The sequence below is a fragment of the Somniosus microcephalus genome, chromosome 8 (assembly GCF_052327205.1).
Source record: "Somniosus microcephalus isolate GS21.2 chromosome 8, FLI_Smic_1.0, whole genome shotgun sequence".
In the NCBI taxonomy this organism is placed as follows: Eukaryota; Metazoa; Chordata; class Chondrichthyes; order Squaliformes; family Somniosidae; genus Somniosus; species Somniosus microcephalus.
The window spans coordinates 187,403,603-187,419,815 of record NC_140994.1 but is presented as its reverse complement, the minus strand read 5'-3'; positions in this window follow the sequence as shown (position 1 = coordinate 187,419,815).

Below are 16,213 nucleotides of genomic sequence, written 5' to 3'. Positions count from 1 at the left end.
CATCGGGTAGGACCCCAATGTCATAAGATCATAAGGAATAGGAGCAGGAGTAGGCCACTCAGCCCTCGAGCTTCTCTCCATAGTAAGGGAACCTTATGGCCATTTCAGGCCCGCAGGCTGATCAGCCATTTGCAGGCCTGCCTGAATATGGCATCAGGCAGGCCCTGGGTATCAATGGAATGGCGGAGGTTTCCCACCCAGATTTTCATCTCCTGACCATTAACTTTTCAGGTGCATAAATGATGGATAATGTAAAATGATTTTACATATAAGGGAAAAGTTCATCCTTTTATAAATTACTGGCAGGGGGGGCCTGGCATTGCCAGGGCACTTTAGAGGGCCGCGCGGTTGGCGGCCGGCCGCTGCCGCTCCCCCGCTCTGTGTCTCGGGACGCGCGGTTGACGGCCGCCCACTGCCGCTCCCCCACTCTGTGTCTCGGGCCGAGCGGTTCTGAGGCCCGGCCCGAGTGACCCCAACTCACCTCCCGCTCTGGTGGGCCGACGCAGCTGCCCCGCTCGCTGTTGAGGAAAAGCAGGGGAAAAAATGGCGGCGAAGTTTTGGGAGGCTGCAGGATTAGGTCCCACCCGTGACACACCTATTGGTCAACCATCAGGTCACTGAACTGTAGGATTGGTCAACCATCACGTCACTCAATGCTAATGAGCGGTAGGATTGGTCAACCGCTAATGAGCGGATTTTTGAAGGTTTTTTGTATGCTGTCCGAACAATCTTTGTGTGACCCAAAAAGTAAATATGCCTGTGACACTCCCCTGATCATCAGCTTTCTTTTGATATAACATATGTGTAGGTATGCTCTATAACTTTTGAGTGTATAGTGGACAGACAGACAGCGGACAGACAGACAGCGGACAGACAGACATACAGACAGACAAACCAACCGCTTTATATATATAAATAATAATATATATACTAGCTGGAGTGCCCGGCGATGCCGAGGGTTGTTTGAGGGCATGTTGTTATGAAAAAAGTAGAGGAGAGAGAGGGAGGGGAGGAGAGAGAGGGGGGAGGAGAGAGAAGGGGGAGGAGAGAGAAGGGGGAGGAGAGAGAGAGAGACTGCTGGATTTAGTTCGGGATTATCCTGGAGAGAGAGGGGGGGAAGGAACGTCTCAGGCCTCGCCCGATGGACCCATGCGAAGGAAGGAAGGAAGGAAGAAGGCGAGCTCTCCCTCCTCTCCCACCCCCTCACTCTTTCCCTTGATCACCCTCTCTCTCTCCCTTCCCCTCTCTCTCCTGCCCCTCTCTCTCTCCCTGCCCCTCACTCTGTCCTCTCTCTCTCTCTCCCCCTCTCTCTTCCTGCCCCTGTCTCTCCCCTCTCTCTCTCTCCCTCTCTCTCCCTCCCTCCCCCCCTCTCCCTGCCGCTCTCTCTCCCCTCTCTCTCTGCCCCCCTCTCTCTCGCTGCCCCTCTCTCTCCCTGCCCCTCTCTCTCTCCCTGCCCCTCTCTCTCTCCCTCCCTCACCCTCTCTCTCTCCCTACCCCTCTCTCTCCCTGCCGCTCTCACTCTCCCCTCTCTCTCTCCCCCCTCTCTCCCTGCCCCTCTCTCTCCCTGCCCCTCTCTCTCTCCTCCCTCCCCGCTCTCTCTCTCTCCCTCCCTCTCTCTCCCCCTCCCTCTGACTCACCTCGGTACCAGAACGGAGTCAGTCCGACACCAGGAGGCCGGGTGCCCATCGCTCAGAAGCGAGCCCGGGGTTCCTCATGTTTAACCAGGCGGGCCTTTGGACCCGGTTGGCCGGGCAGCAGTCGAAGGCCTTTCGCACCGGACTCCCGTGTCGGAGAGCCCGGCGGGTGAAGAAGGGCGGCCACCATTTTGTGAGGTCAGTGGGAGAGAGAGAGAGAGAGGGGGGGAAGGAGAGAGAGAGAGAGGGGGGCAGGAGAGAGAGAGCCGCCGCTCCTCCAGTCGATGTGTTGCGGGCCAACACCTGATGAGCGCCCGATCCGCTGAGCCAGAGCACTCGCCACTGCTCCCCTGCTCGCTGTCTCTCGGGCCGCGTGGTTCTCTGTTTTCCCGCGCAGCCGGCCAGAGAGAAGAAAACAAAAGAGATGAAGAGAGACACGACTGAGTGAACAATCTAATTTAAAGCAGCCTCTCCCCCGCTAAAAGGTGAGAGCCGGAGGGAGATTTTGTGGGTGAAGAAGGGCGGCCGCCAGTGCTTCAGGCCTGGCTGGTCTTTAATGGCCGCCACTCACCTCAGCTCAGCTCCCGCTCGGCAGTTTGAAGGATTAGGGCCCCACCCACAAACGCCATGAAACGCACCCCAATTGGTCAACCATCATGTCACTCAATGCTAATGAGTGGTAGGATTGGTCAACCGCTAATGAGCGGAGTTTTGAACATTTTTGAATGTTTTTTGTCTACTGTCGGAACAATTTTTGTCTGACCAAAAAGTAAATATGCCTATGACACTCCTCTGATCATAACCTTTCTTTTGATATAACATACGTGTAGGTACGCTCTATAACTTTTGAGTGTATAGCGGACATAAAAAAGCACACAGACAGACAAACCAACCGCTTTATTTATATATATATAACCAACCGCTTTATTTATATATATATATACTAGCTGGAGTGCCCGGGGGGGAAGGGAGGGGGGAGGGAGAGTGGAGGGGAGGGGGAGGGGAGGGGAGGGGGAGGGGGAGGGTGAGGGGGAGGGGGAGGGGAGGGGGAGGGGAGGGGGAGGGGGAGGGGAGGGGGAGGGGAGTGGGGGGGAGGGGAGAGGTAAGGGGAGAGGGAGGGGGGAGGGGAAGGGGGAGGGAGGGGAAGAGGGGGGGAGGGGGAGGGGGGGGAGGGGGGGAGGGGGAGGGGGGAGGGAGGGGGAGGGGGGAGAGGGGAAGGGGGAGGGGGGAGGAAGGGGAGGGGGTGGAAGGAGGGAGGAAGGGAGGGGAGGGGGGAGGAAGGGGGGGAGGAAGGGGAGGGGAGGGGGTGAGGGGAGGGGGGAGGAAGGGGTGGGGAGGGAGTGGGGGAGGAAGGGGAGGGGGGAGGGGGGAGGAAGGGAGGGAAGGGGGGAGGGGGGAGGGGGAGGGGGAGGGGGGAAGGGGTGGGAGGGGGGGAGGAAGGGTGGAGGGGGAGGGAAGGGGAGGGTAGGGGGGAGGGAGGGGAGGGGAGGGGGAGAGGGGAGTGGGAGAGGAGGGGAGGGGGAGAGGGGTGGGGGCGGGGAGGTGGGGGAAGGAGGGGGGGAGAAAGGGAGTGGGGGAGCCAGCAGACCCGCTCCCCTCTGCCGGCGATGGCTCCGCTGAGCTCCGTGCCGCCCCACGCACTGACATGCCGAGCGCAGTGCCCCGGTGAGCCCGAGCCCCGCCCACCCGAGGCCGGGCCTGAGATGGCCGATTGCGGCTGGCCGGGCCCGGTTGCCTTGGTAACCCTCCTCCCCTCTCTGCCTCCCGATCTCCGGGACCGGGCCTGGGCCTGAGCGGCTTGAGACGGCGATTGCGGCTGGCGAGCCCGGTTGCCAGGGTAACCCTCTCCGCTCCCCCTCCCCCTCCGAGCCCCGCCCCCCCTAACCTGCTCGCTTCCCTCTGGCCACGCTCTGTGTGGAGGTGCGCGTGCGCCGTGCAGCGCCAGCGTGAATGAAGCGCGAGGAGCTTGCAGTGAGCCCAGCCAGCCTTTACCCAATGGCTGGCCGCTGGTTCGGAATCAGGCCCAGCGAGATGGCCGGTGCGTAGCTCGGGCGTGGCTGGACAACAGATGCCCAGGCTTCAAGGCCTGCCTGGAAAAAACGGTGAAAGGTAGAAAATTATAGAGGTTAGAAAAAAAGATTTACAAATGAATTAACTTTTTTAAAAACAATTTGTGTTTTAAAAGCAACTTTTCTTTGGTGCAAATGTAGATTTGAAAAGAAACACGCAGAAAGTGGGAAAAAGAAATGAAAAGTTTGGAATCAAGATGGCGGCGACTCACCTCGGTTCAGAACGATAAGGCCCACCCACACACGCACCGATTCGGTCGACCGTCAGGTCACCGAAGCGTAGGATTGGTCAATTGTCCCGTCACTCTACTCTAGGAGGGCCCGCACGCACGCGCAGGAACCCACCCCCGCCATGCAGCGATTGGTCGACCGTCGGGTCGCTTGACCGTACGATTGGTCGACCTCGACATCACTCAATGCTAATGAGCAGATAATGAGTGGAATTTTGAACGTTTGTTGGATACCGCGGGTGCAATTTTTGTCTCACCAAAACGTAAATACGCTTACGACTGTTCTGGAATCGTAAGCTTTCTTTTGATGTGACACACGTGTAGGTACACTCTATAACTTGAGAGTGTATAGCCGGACAGACACCGAAGGACAGACAGACAGACAGATAGACAGACAGGCAGACAGACAGCTCAATCCTTTTATATATATAGATAATAATAGATTGACACATCTTCATTTACAAGTAATATTTGGATGTTGAGAGTGAAGAAAGACGGTGGAAACAGTGAATTCACAATGAGTGAAGGTACATTCTAATTTTAAAAGCCATACAGTACTAATGAAGTATTTAAATAATTAAATGTTTTGATAATATTCCACATCACTCTTATTTGCCACTTTTTGCTCTTGAAATATAAAATCCTCCATTATGTAAATTTCTGTAATGCACACACTGTCAGCTTAATTCACATTCAGAAACAAAATATACTTTTTTATTTTTGGTTTAATTTACAAAATCTCATTTGAAGAATGGTGTAATCTATTAAATCAAGTGTTTTTCATTACAAAAAAATAGTAATAGTGATACTAGGTATGGATTATATACACTATATCCCTGTATATATAAATCTTACATGAAGGGCATATTGCCTGTGCCACTCTTACATGCTATCACCTGTCACATTTTAGCAGTCACTTTGCTGACTGTTTCAAAGTAAAACAGCAGCAAATCAGAATTGAACATATAGGGAAGGTATTAATCAAAAGCAAGGGAAGTGGCTCAAAAATCAGTGGCCCTGACAGTGCATTGTGTATTATATTTTGTAAACCACTTGCTGTTACAAATCTGCATGTCCTCTGACTAACTATGAGCAATGCCTTGGGATATCTGTTAGTATATAATTAAATGTCTTGTTACTTCTTGTCACACTTTAACCATCAATCTTCAGATGTCACACTTCAGGCGTCACACCTTAGCATATTCTCTGAGCCCTCATGAGTTCTTCTGCGGGAGATTTGCTGGTATATATGTGAGCATGTAGGGTCAGGAAAAGGCCATTTATTCCAACAAGCCTGCATAAGACAGAACAAAAAGAACTTGCATTTGTATAGCATCTTGCCATGACCTGAGGAAGTCCAAAGTACTTCATATATTTCTTGAAGCGTCATTACTGTTAAGATGTGGGCAAAACATGGGGTTAATTTGCACACAGTGAAGACCCATAAACAGCGAATGACCAGCTAATCTGTTTTTTGGTAGTATTAGTGGAGGAGGAATGATAAAGACAGACAGACAGACAGACAGAATCGATGTAACTCTCTGATCTGATGGATTAAATGACATAATTAGAATTCTGTCCTTGGTTCAAAGGCAAACTGTCACATTAAATCATATATATCTCTCAAATCCCATAGTCACAAATTGTGATACAATGAAACCTAATTATAGTGAACAAAGTGAGCATAGATACAATGGGGGGAATGTTAACCCCCAAGGTGGGTTGGGAGTGAGTGGGAGCTGAAAATTTCTGATTTTTATAGTGGGAGTGCAACCCAGCTCCAACGCACCCACGCACTTCAACGTTTCACAGAGATGAGTTTGGATGCTGGCAAGAAACCTACACACTGAAGCAGAATGGGTAGCTGGCTGCAAGGTGGAAAGCAGAGAGTAGGGGTAAAGGATAGCTACACAGAGTGGCAGAAGATGGGAAGTGGGGTACCACAAGGATCAATGCTGGGACCACTGTTGTTCACAATTTATATTAACAATTTAGACTTTGGAATGAAAAATTTCTAAATTCGCGGACAACACCAAATTGGGACAGATAGTCAATGCTGAGGAGGACTGCAACAGATTTCAAGAAGACATTAACAAACTTGCAGAATGGGCATATAATTGGCAAATGAATTTCCATACAGCTAAGTGTGAGGTATTACATTACGGTAAGAAAAATAAGGAGGTCACATATTACTTAGAAAATATGAATCTAAATGGAGTAGAGGAGCAAAGGGACCTGGGAGTACAAATACACAAATCACTAAAAGTTGCAATGCAGGTCAATAAGGCCATAACAAAAACAAACCAAGCACTAGGGTTTATTTCTAGAGGGATAGCATTGAAAAATTGAGAAGTTATCCTAAACCTGTATCGAACCTTGGTTAGACTATGCTTGGAGTACTGTGTGCAGTTCTGGTCACCATACAGGAAACTCTTTGGTATCCGATGGCACCTATGGGACCGGGAGGGTGCTGGTTGATTAAAAATTCCGGATAACGAAGAAGGGACATGGAGTGACAATGGCCCAAGGTACGAGAGCCCTGTAACACAGCCAGAAGTGCTGGAGCCCTGATCACACAGCCAGAAGTGCTGGAGCCCCGTAACACTGCCAGAAGTGCTGGAGCCCCATAACACAGCCAGAAGTGCTGGGGCCCCGTAACAGAGCCAGAAGTGCTGGAGACCCGATCACATAGCCAGAAGTGCTGGAGCCCCGATCACATAGCCAGAAGTGCTGGAGCCCCATAACAGAGCCAGAAGTGCTGGAGCCTCGATCACATAGCCAGAAGTGCTGGAGCCCTGATCACATAGCCAGAAGTGCTGGAGTCCCGTAACACAGCCAGAAGTGCTGGAGCCCCAATCACACAGCCAGAAGTGCTGGAGCCCCGTAACACAGCCAGAAGTGCTGGAGCCCCGTTACACAGCCACAGGTACAGGGAACCCGGTTACACAACCAGAGGTGCAGGAGCCATTGTTACAAGCTAAAAGGTACGAGAACCCCGGTTACACAGCCACAAATATACAGTATACGGAAGCCTCAAAACCTACTCCTGAATTTTGCCGGTTATTAGAGAATTCTGGATAATTAGGTGCCGTTTAAACGAGAGTTTCCTGTATTATGAAAAGAATGCTGAGGCACTGGAGAAGGTGCAGAGAAGATTTACAAGGATAGTACCAGAAATGCGAGGGTATACCTATCAGGAAAGAATGAACAGGCTGGGTCTCTTTTCTCTTGAAAAGAGAAGGTTAAGCGGTGACCTATTAGGCGTCTTTAAAATTATGAAAAGTTTTGATAGAGTAGACACAAAGGCCAAAATTTTCATCTTTGCATCGGGTTGAATGCGTGCGGGCAGCATAGTGGGTTGGGAACATGAATTTTTAATGACGTGCTGCTCAGAGCAACTTTCACTTAATGACCCCAATTGAAAGAGTTATGTGCGTTTCCTGGCCCTATTAAAAGGTGCGGGTCTGATGACACCATCGATGACACGTTTCCAGCGCCCATATTTAAAGCAGCCTTGCACTCAATTCACTTGAATGTTGCCAGAGGAGGCTGGAAGGTGTCAAAGAAAGGCCACATTACTGCTAAAACTTTGGAAGGATGGATAGCCAAAGGCAGAGGGCTGCACCTCAGTTCTCTGATTCTTTGCTGCATACTCTAGTGGAGGCTGTCAGAGCACATAGGGAAGTCCTCTTCCCTGCCTACAGGCAAAGGAGACCTCCACAAGCAACGAAAAGAGCCTGGCTGGATATAGCTGAGGAGGGCAGCAGCAGGGATGTGGTGAGAAGGACCTGGATCCAGTGCAGGAAGCAGTTCAATGATCTCATGAGGTCAGGAAAGGTGACTACAATGAGGGTGACTACTCACCCTCAACCTGAAGTGCCTGTCAACACATCCCCATCACTCTGCCTTCCCAAGTCTGCCCCTGCACATCATTCCTCACACCAACATACCTTGCATGTCCACCCATCCCTCTCTCTCTATGTACACACTCACATCCCCATCTGACTAACCCCCCCTTACACTCACCCTCATCCTAATGCAATCATAGCAAGTAACACCATAGAAGGAGGCCATTTGAGATTGGCACCACACTCCCTCATAGTCACCCTCTGCAGATGTAACCCATCCATTCCTTACACTCATTCCAAAACTCTCACTCAAACGTCTCTTCTTTCCCTCCTTGCAGGAGAAGAGAGCCCACAACAACAGAGAGAGGGAGAGAACCAGAGGTGGCTCTCCAGTAATTGCACATCTTACAGCAGCAGAGGAGGTGGCTCTGGAAATTTCAGGGGCTCGAGAGACACTGGTGGTGGGAGACGGAGGGAGGGGGACATCCCAACAACCTGGTGACAGAATTAAATCTCATACTGTAAAGGAATGGGCCATACCTATTCAGAAAAATACACCATCCTATGAACAGAATTTTGACTTTATTAAAGCATGACAAACTGGGTTTAAAAATCTAAAAAGCCTCAATGACACAAAACTGTAAACAGAATACAAGCTTTTGAGATAAAGTGAGTTGTTAACACAAAGCTGTAAACACCATACAGGCTTTTGAGATAAGAATCAGTTGTTGATACTGAAACAATAGCCCTATTGAAGCAAATGGTTGGAGCTTCCAGAAAGTCTGAGCTTTGGGAAGAACACAATATCATACCCAGTTAAATTGTTTTAAACCAACACTTTGTAAACAGACACATGAAAGAGCACAATGGTATAATGTTAAGGTGTCATAAACTAACACTTTGGGAAACAGAAACACAGAACATTAAAGAAACATATGCCTTCATAAATATGACATCAAATGAAACAAGGAGACACAACGTCTGTAATACAAACAACTGAGGTAGTTAGGAAGACAATCATGTACTCGGCTGAAGTGTTTTTAATTTACATGTTGTAAAAGATACAAGTAGAAGACTTTGCAAGTAAGACATCAATAGATGCACCAAGCAATCACATTGTTTTTGTGTTGAACTTGGAACACATAGGAGACACAAAGTCTGCTTACAACCAGCTAAGGCGACTTAAGAATTGAATAAAAGACTTTCGTAAATATGACATCAATAGATGCACCAAGCAAGCACATTGTTTTTATAAATTTTGAACATCTACACAGCAGACAGAATTCTGCAAGCTAGCAGCTGAACTGACTGTAAGAATAGCAGGGGTCAACAGCAAGATGACTACAGATAAGTAGCTTACATCAGCAGAAAACTTCAAAGGATATACCACTGAAAAAAGGGTATAAAATAAAAAACTTTCAAATAGGAAGACAGAATTCGCTGGAAGGGGCAAAGCGATTCTCAACTTCAGAGACAGGCTCTGAAAGCCTACAACCCTTTGAGTCTTGGGTAATCAAAGGTATTTGATTTTGGTGGATATCCTGGAATAAGAATAAGTAGAAATGTAAAAATATAACGAAGTTAAGATTTGAGAATAAGGATCTCTGAGAATAAGGATTGTAAGCTATTTGTTTTTAGAACTGTTAAAGTTGCGATTGAATCACCAGCTGTAATTACGTCAGTTCTTTAATAAATCTATATATTTTTAGAATTGTCTCATATTGTTCTTCTTTATCAAACTCGCAAACTCAATCTCTGTACATTCTTTGGTGAGGAGTTGCAGAATTCTGGGGGAGTTTTCCGGGCCCTCATAATATCTGGAAGGTTACAGTCTAGTTCAACTTATTAAAAGTGCTATCTGGAGGACGGTAACATCTTCAGGTCATTCCTTTCCTTTAAGGAGAGATAGTTTGGACCTTTAGACCCAATTAAACGTCTTATAGGTTTCGGCTATCTCTAACTTTAGTTGAAGGTGAACGTCTGGGGAATACGCCTGATCTGGGGTAGCCCAAAAATGGCTAGGACTAGTAATTATCCCTTCAATACAGCCACATGGCATACAACAGTCACTCATATGGTGACTGATGTCAGCAGCCAGTGAAATGTCATCATGTGCATAATGGTAACATTCGCCATTCTTATTATATCACTTCTAATTCATCTCTTTACTCTCCCACAGGTCCATCAACTGTCCCCACCACTGTCCAGCCAGAGGAGGAAGATGACTCCTTAGTGGAAACTCCAGCCTCTGAGGGTGCAGCGTCAACAGACCCAAGCGCAGCCAGCAACAATGCAGATACGCACACCTCGGTGGGTCATTTGCACCATAGAGTAGAGTTGTCACCTGGTGTCTCACATATCACAAGTGAGCAAGAGCAGATGGTGTTGACAGGGACAGCAGTGGAGACTCCTCACCGGAGGTCAGAGGACATGATAGTGAGAGGGGACATGGAAGTGGGGGCTCTTCTCAAAGCACTCCCACTTCTCCTCCATTGCCACCCCCTCAGTCAGAGCCCCACATGCTTCCTCGGATCTCGGTGGCTGAGCCTGCCCTGCACAGTCGCAGGAGGAGCAGACTTTGACGGTGCCATCACAGGCTTCAAATGCAGAGGATGTCCGCCAAAACTGTCTACACATTCACAGCAGGGAAGTGAGCAACCTGCAATTACCTCTGCTGAAGCCACAGAGGTTGCACCTCGTAGAAGCACTCGCAAAAGAAAAATGACACAAAAGTAGATGCACAGGGGTGTAACAAAAAATGTTAATGCTAAGTTTCATTTGTTTTGATAACACACATAAATGGTTTTTTTTGCACTACTTTCAGGTCTTGTCCATTTTTGCCTCAAACCTTGGAAGTGGCTTTGTCATTTGGAGGGAACGGTGACACATTATTTAACCTTGAGCATTGGGACTTTGGGTGAGAGGAATGGATTGGTCATTGTAGGGATGCTTTATGGTGTTGTTTGGCGGGGTGGGGGGTACTTAGTACAACATGTAGCAGGCATATGGCTGAATTGGAGCAAGTTAAGTAAATCTGGCCATGATGAGGCCATCCCTGGACTCCCGGGCAACAATGTGCACCACTGCTGGTGCCATCTGCATCTCAGGTTCTTCCTCCTCCTCCTCGTCTTCCACCTGCTTATTGTCCTCCTCCTCCTCCTCCTCTGAAGAGGCTGTGTGCAGTGCGCCATGCTCCTCCTGCAGTTCCAATCCTCGCTGCTGTGCTATGTTGTGCATCACACAGCAGACGGCGATGATTCTGGAGACCCTGGCTGGTGTATACTGAATGGCTCCTCTAGATCTGTCAAGGCATCTGAAGCACATCTTCAGCATGCCGATTGCTTGCTCTATGACACATCTGGTGGACATGTGGCTCAGCACTTGGTGTCCTCTTGGGTGTCATGAGCTACGTCTTCAGGGATAGCCCTTGTCTCCAAGCAGCCAGATAGTAAGTGTGTTTGAAGGTGAAAAGAGCTGAGGGAGGGTGGACTGGTGCAACACAAAAGAGTCATGACAGCTGCCAGGGAATCTGGCACACACATGCATAATGATCTTTTTATGGTTGCAGATGAGCTACACATTGAGGGAGTGGAAGCCTTCGCGGTTCACAAACACTCCTGGATGATGATGGGGGTGCCTTGATAGCCACATGTGTGCAGTCGATAGTGCCCAGCACCTGTGGGAAGCCAGCCAGAGCTGCAAAGCCGAGCGCCCGCTCAGTAACACTGGCTTCATCAGTGGCAAAGTTGTTATAATTGGCTGATTTGTGAAAAATTTCATCAGTCACCTGGGTGATGCATCCGTGGATGGTCGACTGCGAGATCCCACAAATGTCTGCTGCAGATCCCTGGAAGGAGCTCGAGGCGAAGAAGTTGAGTGTGATGGTGACTTTGACAGCCACTGGTAAGGAGTGTCCACCTGGACCTTTGGGTAGCAGGTCCTGTTCCAGCAAGCTACAAATGTCTGCGATGATCTGGCGTGATAGCCTGAGCCTCCTGAAGCACTGCTGTTCAGTCATGTTGAGGAAACTCATCCTCTGCCTGTATACCCTGTGTTGGGGGTGTTGTCTCTGGTGCACTGCAGCCCTGTGCTGACCTCCTCTCTGCTGTGGAGCATCAGATCATTGAGGAGAAGGTCGGTGCTGTGGTTGCTGCTGCTGCTGCTGGTGTTGGTGGTGCGGCTCACCTTGGTCCAATTCTGAAGATCAAGATGAGGCAGTATAATCGGCACCCATGCTGATATATAGTAGGTGGCAGGTAAAGTGGAGATCAGAGGGCCAATCCCTCAATGTTCTGATACTGAGTAGCAATGTGGTGAGAGTGGCTGCCGAGGTTTCAGAAAAGACCTGCAAACTGCAGACATCTAAATCTGTGGACAAAATGGAGTGAGCAAGAGCCTTTCCATGAGGCAAGTAATGAGGTGTAATTTTGCAGTATTTATGTGCTTTTTCCAGCTGTCAATGAATGAACTCGCCAATGGCCACTGAGCTTCCACCTCCCCTTCACAGGTTGAGGTGAATATTATAGATGCAATTAAGGGAAAGCTAAATAAGCATACGTGGGAGAAGGGAATAGAGGTTTATGCTGATAGAGTTAGATGAGGAAGGATGGGAGGAGGCTTGAGTGGAGCATAAACACCAGCATGGACTGGTTGGGCCGAATGGCCTGTTTCTGTTCTGTATGTTCTATGTAATTCTATGTAAAGTCTGGGAATTAATAATTGCCTGCGGGCGGTTACTTATCGACTCAATTAACGTCCTTAGGAGATATTAATGAGGTATTTTAAAATTGTTTTAAACTTGGCTCCAAATTTTACTTGTGCAGCACAGGTTTCCCGGGGCTCAGGAAACTGACCAGGGAAACCTGGGAGACGTGTTTGAGCAGCAGTTCAGATGAGTATTTAAACTTGTCATTGTCCCATTTGAATAAAAGGTCACTTATTGCAGCTGCTGTCTCAGTTCCCTCTGGCAAATGTTTGACAGAGATTGCTTGTGTGAGACAGCTTTTTTCAACCTTTGTATAACAATAGTAATAACTTCTTTTAATTTATATGGCACTTTTAACATAGAAAAATGTGCCAAGGCACTTCACAGAAGCGTAATTGGACAAAAATGGTTGCTGAGACAAAGAAGGAGGCACAAGGAGCGGGGACAAAAACCTTGGTCAAAGGGGTAGGTTTTAAGAATAGCCTTTGAAGAGGAGACGGAGGTGGAAAGGTGAAGACCTAGGGAAGGAATGCCAGACTGTAGGGCCTAGACAACTGAAGGCACAGCTCCCAAAGGTGGGGTGAAGGAAGCGGGGATACACAAGAGGTAAGAGTTTGAGCAATGCAGAGTCCTCAGAGGGTTGTAGGTTACAGAGAAAGGGAGGGGTGAGACCATTAAGGGAATTAAGCACGAGGATGAGAATTTAATATTTAAGGCATTGAGGGGGCCATGAGCCAATGTAAGTCAACAAACCTATTTAAATTGCCAGCAAGCATGGGAACGAGGAAGGGAAGTTGGGTTGTCAACAAATGAATGGAAATGGGGTCAAGGTGGATTTCATGGACAAGATGAGTTTGGGGAGGGTTAGAGGGAAGAGTGGAGAGAAACTAGAGAAAGACAAAGGTTCAGGACTAGGGCAGGAGGGAACCTTGGAGCTGGTTTGGATTTGTGAGTAAGTAGAAGAGAGGATGCAGCTGAAAAAAGAAAGACTTGCATTTATATAACGCATTCCACGACCTCAGGATGTCCCAAAGCGCTTTATAGCCAATTAAATACTTTTGAAGTGTAGTGACTGTTGTAATGTAGAAAACGTGGCAGCCAATTTACGTACAGAAAGGTACCTCAAACAGCAATGTGCTAATGACCAGATAATTTGGCTTTTTTTGGTGACGTTGGTTCAGGGATAAATATTGGCCAGGACATCAGGGAGAAATTCGAAGTAGTGCCGTGAGATCTTTTATGTCCATCTGAGAGGGCAGACGGTGCCTCGGTTTAATGTCTTATCCGATAGACAGCAAATCTGACAGTGCAGCACTCCCTCAATACTGTACTGAAGAGTCAGTGTAGATTATATGCTCAAGCCTCTGGAGCGGGACCTTCTGACTCAGAGATGAGAGTGCTACCACTGAGCCACAGCTAACAGCATATCAGCAATATATTTGGTGTATAGTGACCAAACCTAGACACAGTACTGTTAAATTTGATCTGACGTGGATTATAAACCCTCAATATAATCTCAGTGGACTTGTATTCCACAGTTATGGCTATGTATCCCAATGTCTTATTTGCTTCACCACACTGTATAGGTCACTCTTGAGGTCAAATCTGAAGTATGATGTTCAGTATTGGTCATGATACTTCAAAAAGATATAAGAACATTAAAAATAATTCACAGAAAAGTGACATTGATGATTCCAGGCCCAATGGGACTAAGTTATGAATTAAGACTCAGAGGAATGATTTTCACTGAAGAGAAAAACTGAGGTCTTTAGAATAATGAAAGATTATGCAATGCGAAAGTAAGCAGGATAATTAGTTTGGACTCTGAGCACAGACCTTAGGGATATAATCACAAAATTCACAACCCTTCAGCAAGACTAAAGATTAGAAGAACATTTTCCCGCAGGATAGTGGACATATAGAACAGACTATGAGAAAAGTAATTAATTCTGATGAAGTGATACCTTTATAGATGAACTGGATCAATACTTATTGATAAAGGGCATTGACAGATATTAATAGATCTGTTCAATTCACTTGAGGTTAGGAAGAATGTACAGAGATGAGTGTGGGGGAAAGGAGAATCCATGATTGAGAATCATGCATGGACTGTAGAAGGAGTGGGCTCTGGTCCTGTTTCCACACTTCATTTGTTTTTATTGAAAGTGATGAGCATATTGTTATTCCTAGATTTGTTTCTAAGTGCAAATTCAAGTCATTTCATTCCTACTTCAGCTGTAGCTAGCAGCTGAATTCTGATTCTAAAAAAATACTTGTTTTCTCTTTATATTAAGTTATTAAGCTCCATGATTCAATGCTGTTAACACATATTACTTTTTCAAAAAAGCCAGCACTGTGTTATCCAGCCCTTCCTCGTGAGCAGAATTAATTCTGTATTCCATACTTCTCCAGCATGTATTCTGAAGGCTCCACTGGTGTATAAATCGAAAATGAATTATTTTGACATTGCATTAATGATGGCCAGCAGAAGCACTGAGGTGCTTTAATATTCCCCAATACATTCTACAAACTGTCTGTACTCTCTGTCTAGATTCTTGAAAATCCCTTTGGGGAAGATTGAAGAGTGTGTCAGGCTGAGGCCATCTCAAAACTGTAATCCTAAAGGGGATTTTCAAGATGTTGGATCAACAGGAAAGGTAGTTTATGTGATCTGAGGAGTTCTGAAGCTGAAGTTAGCGTGTCTAGCTCACTTGTGAAACAATTTCCACATTTCACTGCATTGGATGCCTGCTGTTTATTGAATTATAAATGAAGCACAAAGATAGTACTAAAACCAGAACATTCTGGAACTGCACAGCAGGTGCATCAGCACCTTGAGTGTAATTCGTCAGACACTGGGTTTGAACAAAAATCTTCACCTGAAACATTAACCTGTCTTGCCTCTTGTCTTGTACTTCCAGAATGTTCTGCCTTTAGTTCAGATTTCAAGTTTTGCTCTTGTATGACATCAAAATAATTGTGAATGATAGTTTGAATTTTAAGCAATAATTATATACTGTTATGTTCGTTCTTAAATTAAATATTTTGAAATCATTAAAGTACCTTTTATTGAATCTACTATTAGAAGCTTGAGTCTGAGAGATGATTGAGATACAGATGTAACATGTTGAACATCACTTACATTAATTCTAATTTTGCATGTGCTGAAAGCTCACTGATGGACATAGAGCTTGACTTTGTGCAGTAGTGTAAAACGGGTGTTAGCCAGTCGGCAGCCCGTTTTACATCTCTCCCGATCTTTATTTCCATTTAATTCAATGGGGAGTGATGTAAAACAGGCTGCCGACTTACTATCACTCGTTTTATACAATTCCACAAAGTCAAGATCTACCCCATCAATTCTTGCAATTTCTGCAAAAGAAATATCCATTGAGCAGAATACAAACAAGAACTGGGCACAACTGGGAGCACCTTTCACCTTGTCTACAATTGATGGGCTAGTATTGCGTTCCCATGAACCCTTCGCTGCTGCCATTAATAACAAACTCTTTGCATGTTCTTCATCCTCAGATTCTGCAGAAAAAATGTTTACTTGTATGGGATGATAACAACCCTTGTGTGTTATAGGCTGGAGCAGAGCATTCTCCACGATTATGTGTACTAGTTTGTTGTGCCCTCACAGCAAAGGCAATCAACACCACAGCTTTTTTACCACCTCCAGATAGTGCTGTTTCACACCAATTTATATATAATCAAGCAGAGTGTG